This window comes from Salmo salar, chromosome ssa05 (assembly GCF_905237065.1).
Source record: "Salmo salar chromosome ssa05, Ssal_v3.1, whole genome shotgun sequence".
Lineage (NCBI taxonomy): Eukaryota > Metazoa > Chordata > Actinopteri > Salmoniformes > Salmonidae > Salmo > Salmo salar.
In genome coordinates, this window is record NC_059446.1 from 16,109,713 (window position 1) to 16,118,851 (window position 9,139).

Here is a 9,139-nt window from a genome sequence, read left to right on the forward strand (position 1 = left end):
AGGCTAGCATGTCAGGCCATTGGGAGGTTAGCATGTCAGCCCATGAGAAGGTTAGCATGTCAGCCCATGAGGCTAGCATGTCAGGCCATGAGGAGGCTAGTATGTCAGCCCATGAGGAGGCTAGCATGTCAGGCCATTGGGAGGTTAGCATGTCAGCCCATGAGAAGGTTAGCATGTCAGCCCATGAGGCTAGCATGTCAGCCCATGAGGAGGCTAGCATGTCAGCCCATGAGGAGGCTAGCATGTCAGCCCATGAGGAGGCTAGCATGTCAGGCCATTGGGAGGTTAGTATGCCAGGCCATGGGGAGGTTAGCATGGCTACTGCTTCAACTTCCACAGCCCAGCTAGCTCATCATCGCCAGCCCTGTCTCATCACGTTGAGCATGTCATCACGAGTCCACCTGCGGATTTGTCTGCAGTTGACAAACCACCCACACAACCCAAAATGTGAGTGTTTCCCACTACAGCAATCGATGTAAAATCCCAGTATTTCTCATGGTATCGGTATGGACCGTTTTATTAGCTGGAATACAGTTCGACAAGGGATACTGTTTTCTGAAAAATGTGTAAACATTTCCCAGAGGCCACTATGGAAAAGCTGATTTGTTACAAACGGATATAAGGATTGGAAGCACCTTTGCAAGGCATGCTTCTGTCAGGAATTCCCATCCTGTATTGAAGTTTTGGACAGCTTCAGCCCTGACATTTTCCCTAACATCAATAACTACTAAGGCCCACCATCACCATTCCTATGACTTCATCTTCTCCACTATAGGCCGCATCAAAACATCCATCAGATCGTGCATGCTGACCGCACGTCTCAGCCATTTAGCCCTGTTGTCCTTTGAAAGGGAACTCAATGACTCTTTGGACTAAAATGAAATAATCTCCATCTTCAACACCAAGCCTAGGCGTCTACGCCTAGTGCTGTAAAACGTGAAACACAAGAAAGGTAAGCCTGAATACTGTTTATTTATGATTTGGTCTAATGTTTTCATGCGGGCCTTGGTAGGCAAAGTCTATATGTGTGTGAGTCAAAGTGAGCTACTGTATTCATACCCACCATGATTTTGGGCTATGTATAGTGAACAAAATTATAAACTCAACATGTAAAGTGTTGGTTCTACGAAATAAAAGATCCCAGAAATGTTCCATATAAACAAAAAGCATTTTCTCTCAAATTCTGTGCACAAATTTGTTTACATCCCTGTTAGTGAGCATTTCTCCATTGTCAAGATAATCCATCCACCTGACAGGTGTGGCATATCAAGAAGCGGATTAAACAGCATGATCATTTCACAGGTGCACCTTGTGCTGGGGACAATAAAAGGCCACTCTAAAATGTACAGTTTTGTCACACAACACAATGCCACAGATGTCTCAAGTTTTGAGGGAACATGCAATTGGAATGCTGACTGCAGGTATGTTCACCAGAGCTGTTGCCAGAAAATGTAATGTTAATTTCTCTACCATAAGCCGTCTCCAACATTGTTTTAGAGAATTTGGCAGTATGTACAACAGTCCTCACAACCGCAGACCATGTGTAACCACACCAGCCAAGGACTTCCACATCCGGCTTCTTCACCTGATGGACCAGACACCTGGACAGCTGATGAAACTGTGGCTTTGCAAAATCGAAGATTTTCTGCACAAACTGTCAGAAACCGTCTCAGGGAAGCTCTTCTGCGAGCCAGTCATCCTGACCAGGATCTTGACTTGACTGCAGTTCGGTGTTGTAACCGACTTCAGTGGGCAAATGCTCACCTTCGATGGCCACTGGCACGCTGGAGAAGTGTGCTCTTCACGGATGAATCCCGATTTCAACTGTATCGGCAGATGCTAGACAGCATGTATTGTGACGTGTGGGCCAGCGGTTTGCTGATGTCAACATTGTGAACAGAGTGCCCCATGGTGGCGGTGGAGGTATGGTATGGGCAGGCATAAACTACGGACAACGAACACAACTGCATTTTATTGATGGCAATTTCAATGCACAGAGATACCTTGACGAGATCCTGAGGCCTATTGTTGTGTCATTCATCCGCCGCCATCACCTCATGTTTCAGCATGATAATGCATGGCCCCATGTCGCAAGAATATGTACACAATTCCTGGAAGCTGAAAATGTCCCAGTTCTTCCATGGCCTGCATACTCACCAGACATGTCACCAGCCATTGAACATGTTTGGGATACTCTGGATCGACGTGTACGACAGCGTGTTCCAGTTCCTGACAAAATATTCAGCAACTTCACACAGCTATTGAAGAGTAGTGGGACAACATTCCATAGGCCACAATCAACAGCCTGATCAAATTTATGAGAAGGAGATGTGTCACGCTGCAGGAGACAAATGGTGGTCACACCAGATACTGACTGGTTTTCTGATCCATGCCCCTACCTTCTTTTTAAGGTGTCCGTGACCAACAGATGCATATCTATATTCCCAGTCATTTGAAATCCATAGATTAGGGCCTAATGAATTTATTTCAAATGACTGATTTCCTTATATGAACTGTAACTCAGTAAAATATTTGAAATTATTGCATGTTGCATTTATATTTTTGTTCAGTGTTTTTGTTCAGATTTCGTGTTTTCATGCCTGCCTTGGTAGGCCAGGTTTAATTTTGCTGATTCAAGTGAGCTATTGTTGTCATACCTGCCATGGTATTGTGTATAATCAATTCATGTTTACTTATTCAGCTTTAGCTGTTCATTTCATACCCGTCGTACAGTTCAAGATATAGAGCTGAAGTGTTTATTGTATTGTGTGTGACTGTTTTCATCTGGCAGAAAGTGTGCACTTTTAGGCTTAATGAAAACACTCAGGGCTTTCTATTCTTCCTTGCTTCCTTGTGCAATAAGCTGTTTGCTCATATTCCAATCCGGTGCTGAGCTGGTGTCTGGCCTATGCGCTGACCATGGTCCTGAATCCACCTGTTGTACCTGTACTGTAGATCTTTGAATGGAAGTGGTTGATCTGGTCTTATAATAGGTTGATTATTTCATTAGGTTGGACTGAACACTTCATCCATTTTCCGTATTTTGTGACAGCATAATATTTCAAATTTTATCACTGCACTTGTCTGCTGCTGTAGAATCTCTCTCTCTCTCTTTATCTCTCTCTCTCAATTCAATTCGATTCAATTCAAGGGGCTTTATTGGCATGGGAAACACATGTTGACATTGCCAAAGCAAGTGAGGTAGATAATATACAAAAGTGAAATAAACTATAAAAATGCACAGTGAACAGTAAACATTACACGTGTAAACATCGACGTGTATCTCTCTCTCTATCTCTCTCTCTCTCTCTTTATCTCTCTCTTTATCTCTCTCTCTTTATCTCTCTGAATATGTAAGTGATAGGCATGTTGTGTATTTCATTATGTTTGTTTACTGTCGTAAGCGTTTCTGTAATTGTGCACTTGCTGCCTACTTGGCAATAATAACGGGCTTGTTTGTCAAGGGAAATGTGTTGTTTCTTGTGAAACCATAGCATAGGCATATATTATTCAGCACTAGGGGCAGGTAATGTGGCTTGGCCGGCGCTGACTGAACCCGCGAAAGTGGGATCAAAGATTTCAGCACCGGACAGCTCCACACTCAGCTCTAACTCTCTGACTCCTGATGATTCGTATTCACAAGGAGAATTGTGCATGTATTCCCATGTCTCATGAGTTCTACAGTTTAGCCTCTGTATTTTGCTTCTCCATAGAAGAGCTTGAGGAACAGGCGATGATGTTTAGGCCAGGGCTCTGACTCAATTCCGGTAGCGATCACCATTTCCCCTATAGATGAAATAGCCTACAGAAATATGTGGCAAAGACTACAGCCTAGAAAAGTTAATAAAACAATAGTAATAATAGGATAGAAATATGTGGAAATCATGGTGTATGGAATTGAATGTAGCCTAGGCCTTTTTTTGTTACCCATAAATCTCCTCTAGCAAAACGCACAATACAGAGATGAACCAGCAGCGACTAGCATCCAAGCCTTCAACTGATGTGAAGTGTAGGAACTCCTCGAGTTTCCGGTTCACCTGTAACGCACCACCACAGAAAGCTATGCATTTTCTTACCTCTGTGCATATCTGGTCCCTTGGCCTAACTTGACAGCCATATTTAATTCTGGATATCATGGTGGAAATATTTTGCGTTGTCATGATGTTAGGTCATTCAGAGTAGCCTACGTATGTTTCTTATAGAATTTTTCACACAGGGCTAAACCAGTCAGGCCGTTTGGGAATTTCTGGGCAAAATTTGAGTATACTCACTTCTCTATGCAACACGACTACACCAGTGATGTCTCGGTTTTTTTGCAGAATTTTTGCTGTAAAATGTTGTCCCAGTCACACTGACATTTCTGCCTACGGCTCTGCAGGCAGGCCCAGGTACGGACGCAACGCACCAAGTTGATCATCCCAGAGGGAGGTTTAGCTTTAGCCTAGTGACAGCGTCAGAGAGGTCAAGCTGATCATCCCCGAGGGAGGTTTAGCTTTAGCCTAGTGACAGCGTCAGAGAAGGTCAAGCTGATCATCCCAGAGGGAGGTTTAGCTTTAGCCTAGTGACAGCGTCAGGGACAGGTCAAGCTGATCATCCCCGAGGGAGGTTTAGCTTTAGCCTAGTGACAGCGTCAGAGACAGGTCAAGCTGCCGCAGCATGGAAGTTGCTAGAGCTTTATTATGATAAAGTGACAGTAGCCAGCTGCCTGCCCCCGCACACACACCCACACACCGGGTCAGAGAGAGCGAAGCGCAGAACTAGTAGTGAGCTGAGCACTGCATGACTCTACAACCGTACGGCAGGTCCGATCACTGCACTTCTGGAGGGAGATAAGCGGTGTAGATACAGCAACACAGGGCAGCCCATGCCTAATACTGTTCGTGACATGATATAGGCTACTGCTGACTGGGTCAACAGCTAAAGAAGGCTAGCTGACTAGCAGACTCGTTATCACAAGGCACGGAACTTAAGTCTAAGGTAACTTGTCTACTATATTCATGTAAGGGCTACAGTGATAACAGAGAGCTCGATAGAGTGCTGCTAGCCTATTCTGTAGCGACATGCGCTTCTTGCGAGAGGAGATGCAGTAGAGGGAACTCGCTTGGTTCGCTCTTGTGTCCCCTCGCATCCCCACACCACTCGGGTCTAACTGCAGTAGAGGGAACTAGCTCGTGTCCCTCGCATCCCCACACCACTCGGGTCTAGCTACAGTAGAGGGAACTAGCTCGTGTCCCCTCGCATCCCCACACCACTCGGGTCTAGCTGCAGTAGAGGGAACTAGCTTGTGTCCCCTCGCATCCCCACACCACTCGGGTCTAGCTGCAGTAGAGGGAACTAGCTCGTGTCCCCTCGCATCCCCACACCACTCGGGTCTAGCTGCAGTAGAGGGAACTAGCTCGTGTCCCCTCGCATCCCCACACCACTCGGGTCTAGCTGCAGTAGAGGGAACTAGCTCGTGTCCCCTCGCATCCCCACACCACTCGGGTCTAGCTGCAGTAGAGGGAACTAGCTCGTGTCCCCTCGCATCCCCACACCACTCGGGTCTAGCTGCAGTAGAGGGAACTAGCTCGTGTCCCCTCGCATCCCCACACCACTCGGGTCTAGAAGCAGAAGCACCAAAGCTCATTCAAATCCTAGTCTGACATCTTAGCTGAGAGGCTCGTGTCGTTTCACTCTGACACACACACACCCGTCCTCTATTCTCTCTTCTGGGGATAGACTTTGGAAACAAATATCCGACGATGCAGTGTCCACTGCACTCGCACGCACACACCCACAAACAAGAAACCTCAATGTCATCGCAGGCTACAACAACGCCCTTCTCTCACACTGGGTGTGATAAAACTGATGCAGACACATTTAGGCGATATGTAGTTTGTTGTTTAAGCACAACAACAGGCTTCTACCACTCTGCATTGTAACCAATGACGTGGAAACGAGCAGAGCCGCGAGCGGCGTTCCAAAGAGGATGTATAATTCCTTACCTGTCTCAGCTGCGTGGCTCTCTCTTCATAATCCTTTCCAACGGAAACTTTTCCTCCACTCCAGACAAACGGTCAAAAATAACCTACACTTATTTTAGACTTCCCCCTCGAATAGATACTTTGAACCACCACCCCACACAAATGTAGACAGGCTGGGGCTGAGAGGAGAGAGAGAAAAATATGCTTCTGAATTCTGGGGAAATCGATCATGAAAATGGATCATACAATCCAGCAGGTCATTTTCCTCTCGTTCCAATCAGAAAACAGTAGACGCGACAGATTCAAACGTCTCTACACAAGATCTGATCCACACATACACATGCACCGCAGGCAGGCAGGCATTCTCTTGACTGAATGAGCGCGGTGGCCAATCTGAAACGCTGCGCGCGGGAGACGCGAGGGAGCGAACTGTTTAGTCGTCGAGGCGCGGGAGCGATAACTCCGCTCAGCCCTGAGCATTCCAACGCGCGCTCACGGTGAAGTCAACGGTCAGCAGCAGATCATATGGGCTGCAATCTGCCTTCTGATGCCTTTGGCGGGACGGTTGATATGATGATGATATGCAAGTTGAAATATTTTAATAAAACAGGACACAAATTTAGTCTACGAAAACAAAACGAAGAAAGACATTACAACATGAAAATTAATTTTCTGGAGTTCAGTCTAATGTTGCGTGTGCAAACAAGTCTTAACTTTTTTGGAAAAAGCTTATGCTCGGAATCTTATTCTTGTAGCATTTATTCAACTAAATGAAGTGCTTATAAATAACTGTGTAAAGTTGCTATTGTGTATAGGCATAATTTATCAACACAAAGCCATTCGGGCACCATGGCGTTATAAATGCTTATACAACTGGTCACTACGCCTATACCAGCATTGATTGAAGATGATACGTTTTACAGTTTGGGTTTTATTTACATGTTCTTTCCGACTTATACACCATGTACTGTATTTGGTCATTGTCAGAGGCTAGGTCCACCATGTCTAACAAAACATGACAATAAAGTTTACAATATTATGGGAATTACAATGCATTTCCACACAGTGCTGTAAAGTACTTAAGTAAAAATATTTTAAAGTACTACTTAAATCGTTTTTTGGGGTATCTGTACTTTATAATTTATATTTTTGACAACTTTTATTTTTACTTCACTACATTCCTAAAGAAAATAATGTTATTTTTACTCCATACATTTTCCATGACACCCAAAAGTCAAATCAAATCAAATTGTATTAGTCACATGCGCTGAATAAAACAGCTGTAGACCTTACAGTGAAATGCTTACTTACCAGCCCCTAACCTACAGTGCAGTTTAAACAAAATACAAATAAGAATAAGAGATAAAACTAACAAGTAATTGAAGAGCAGCAGTAAAAATTAACAATATATACAGGGGGGTGCCAGTACAGTAAATGTGCGGGGGCACCGGTTAGTTGACGTAGTATGTACATGTAGGTAGAGTTAAAGTGACTATGCATAGATGACAACAGAGAGTGGCAGTGGTGTGGAGAAGTCTGGGTAGCCATTTGACTAGTTGTTCAGGAGTCTTTTGGCTTGGGGGTAGAAGCTGTTTAGAAGCCTCTTGGACCGAGACTTGGCGCTCCGGTACCGCTTGCCGTGAGTTAGCAGAGAGAACAGTCTATGACTAGAGTGGTTGGAGTCTTTGACAATTTTTAGGGCCTTCCACTGACACCGCCTGGTATAGAGGTCCTGGATGGCAGGAGGCTTGTCCCCAGTGATGTACTGGGTTGTTCGCACTACCCTCTGTAGTGCCTTGCAGTCAGAGGCCGAGGAGTTGCTATACCAGGCAGGGATGCAACCAATCAGGATGCTCTCGATGGTGCAGCTGTAAAACCTTTTGAGGATCTGAGGACCCATGCCAAATCTTTTCAGTCTCCTGAGGAGACTGGGAATAGGTTTTGTCAAGTCTGCTTCACAACTGTCTTGATGTATTTAGAACATTTTTGTTTGTTGAACTTGAAGGTCTCAACCTGCTCCACTGCAGCCCCATTGATGAGAATGGGGGCGTGCTCGGTCCTTTTTTTCCTGTAGTCGACAATCATCTCCTTTGCCTTGATCACGTTGAGGGAGAGGTTGTTGTCCTGGCACCACACCGCCAGGTCTCTGACCTCCTCCCTATAGGCTGTCTCGTTGTTGTCGGTGATCAGGCCTACCACTGTTGTGTCATCGGCAAATTGAATAATGGTGTAGGAGTCGTGTCTGGCCGTGTAGTCATGAGTGAACAGGGAGTACAGGACGGGGCTGAGCACGCACCCCTGAGGGCCCCTGTGTTGAGGATAAGCATGGCGGATGTGTTGTTACTTACCCTTACCACCTGGGGGCGGCCCATCAGGAAGTCCAGGATCCAGTTGCAGAGGGAGGTGTTTAGTCCCAGGGTCCTTAGCTTAGTGATGAGCTTTGAGGGCACTATGGTGTTGAATGCTGAGCTGTAGTCAATGAATAGCATTCTCATATAGGCGTTGGTGTTGATATGGTGTTGATATGATCCATCAGCCATGCTTGGCTTAATATTTGGACTTTTAAAAGATTTATACTTTTTCTTTTGATATTTAAGTATATTTTAGCAAGTACATTTACATTTGGTCTTATGTATATTTACAATCAAATACTTTTAGACTTTTACTCAAGTATGATTTTACTGTTTGACTTTCACTTTTACTTATTTTAAGTAACTTTCTATTAAGGTATCTTTACTTTTACTCAAGTATGACATTTGGGTACTTTTTCCACCACTGTTTCCACATAACATGATCATTTGAATATCCACAGTATCTTCGCCCTTATGTCTGTACTAGCAATGTAGTGTTAGGTATCAACAGCCATTCCAGTAAGTGTTGGAAGCTATAATGAGCTTCAATTGGTCAATAGCACCGCAATGCCGCAGAGTATTTGCATAAAGTTTAGCTTTCCCCAACCTTTGTCTCACCCTGTTTACACTCCCTCGCAGATGCTCACATTCCCTGCCCACTTCCCTTCCCTCCATTGAAAATGAATGGCTTCTGAAGTGTCATTGGCCCCTGACAGTGGATTTCTGAAGGGGACCAGAAGGGCGATGAAATGTCAGATCCCTGGATTAGCTGTTGATACCTAGCACTATCTAGCCTGCTTGCTAGCACGCATATGAGGGTGAAGC

At 45.0% G+C, this 9,139-nt stretch overlaps 1 protein-coding gene across 1 annotated transcript in view; it reads right to left on the reverse strand.

Moving 5' to 3' along the window:
* LOC123743081 (teneurin-2) overlaps positions 1 to 6,376 on the reverse strand; it is a 191,101-nt gene extending 184,725 nt beyond the window's left edge. The window contains exon 1 of the mRNA XM_045717936.1: positions 5,985 to 6,376. The gene's annotated coding sequence lies outside the window, so the exon portion shown is untranslated. The remainder of the gene's footprint in view (positions 1 to 5,984) is intronic.
* Positions 6,377 to 9,139: the final 2,763 nt, after the last annotated feature.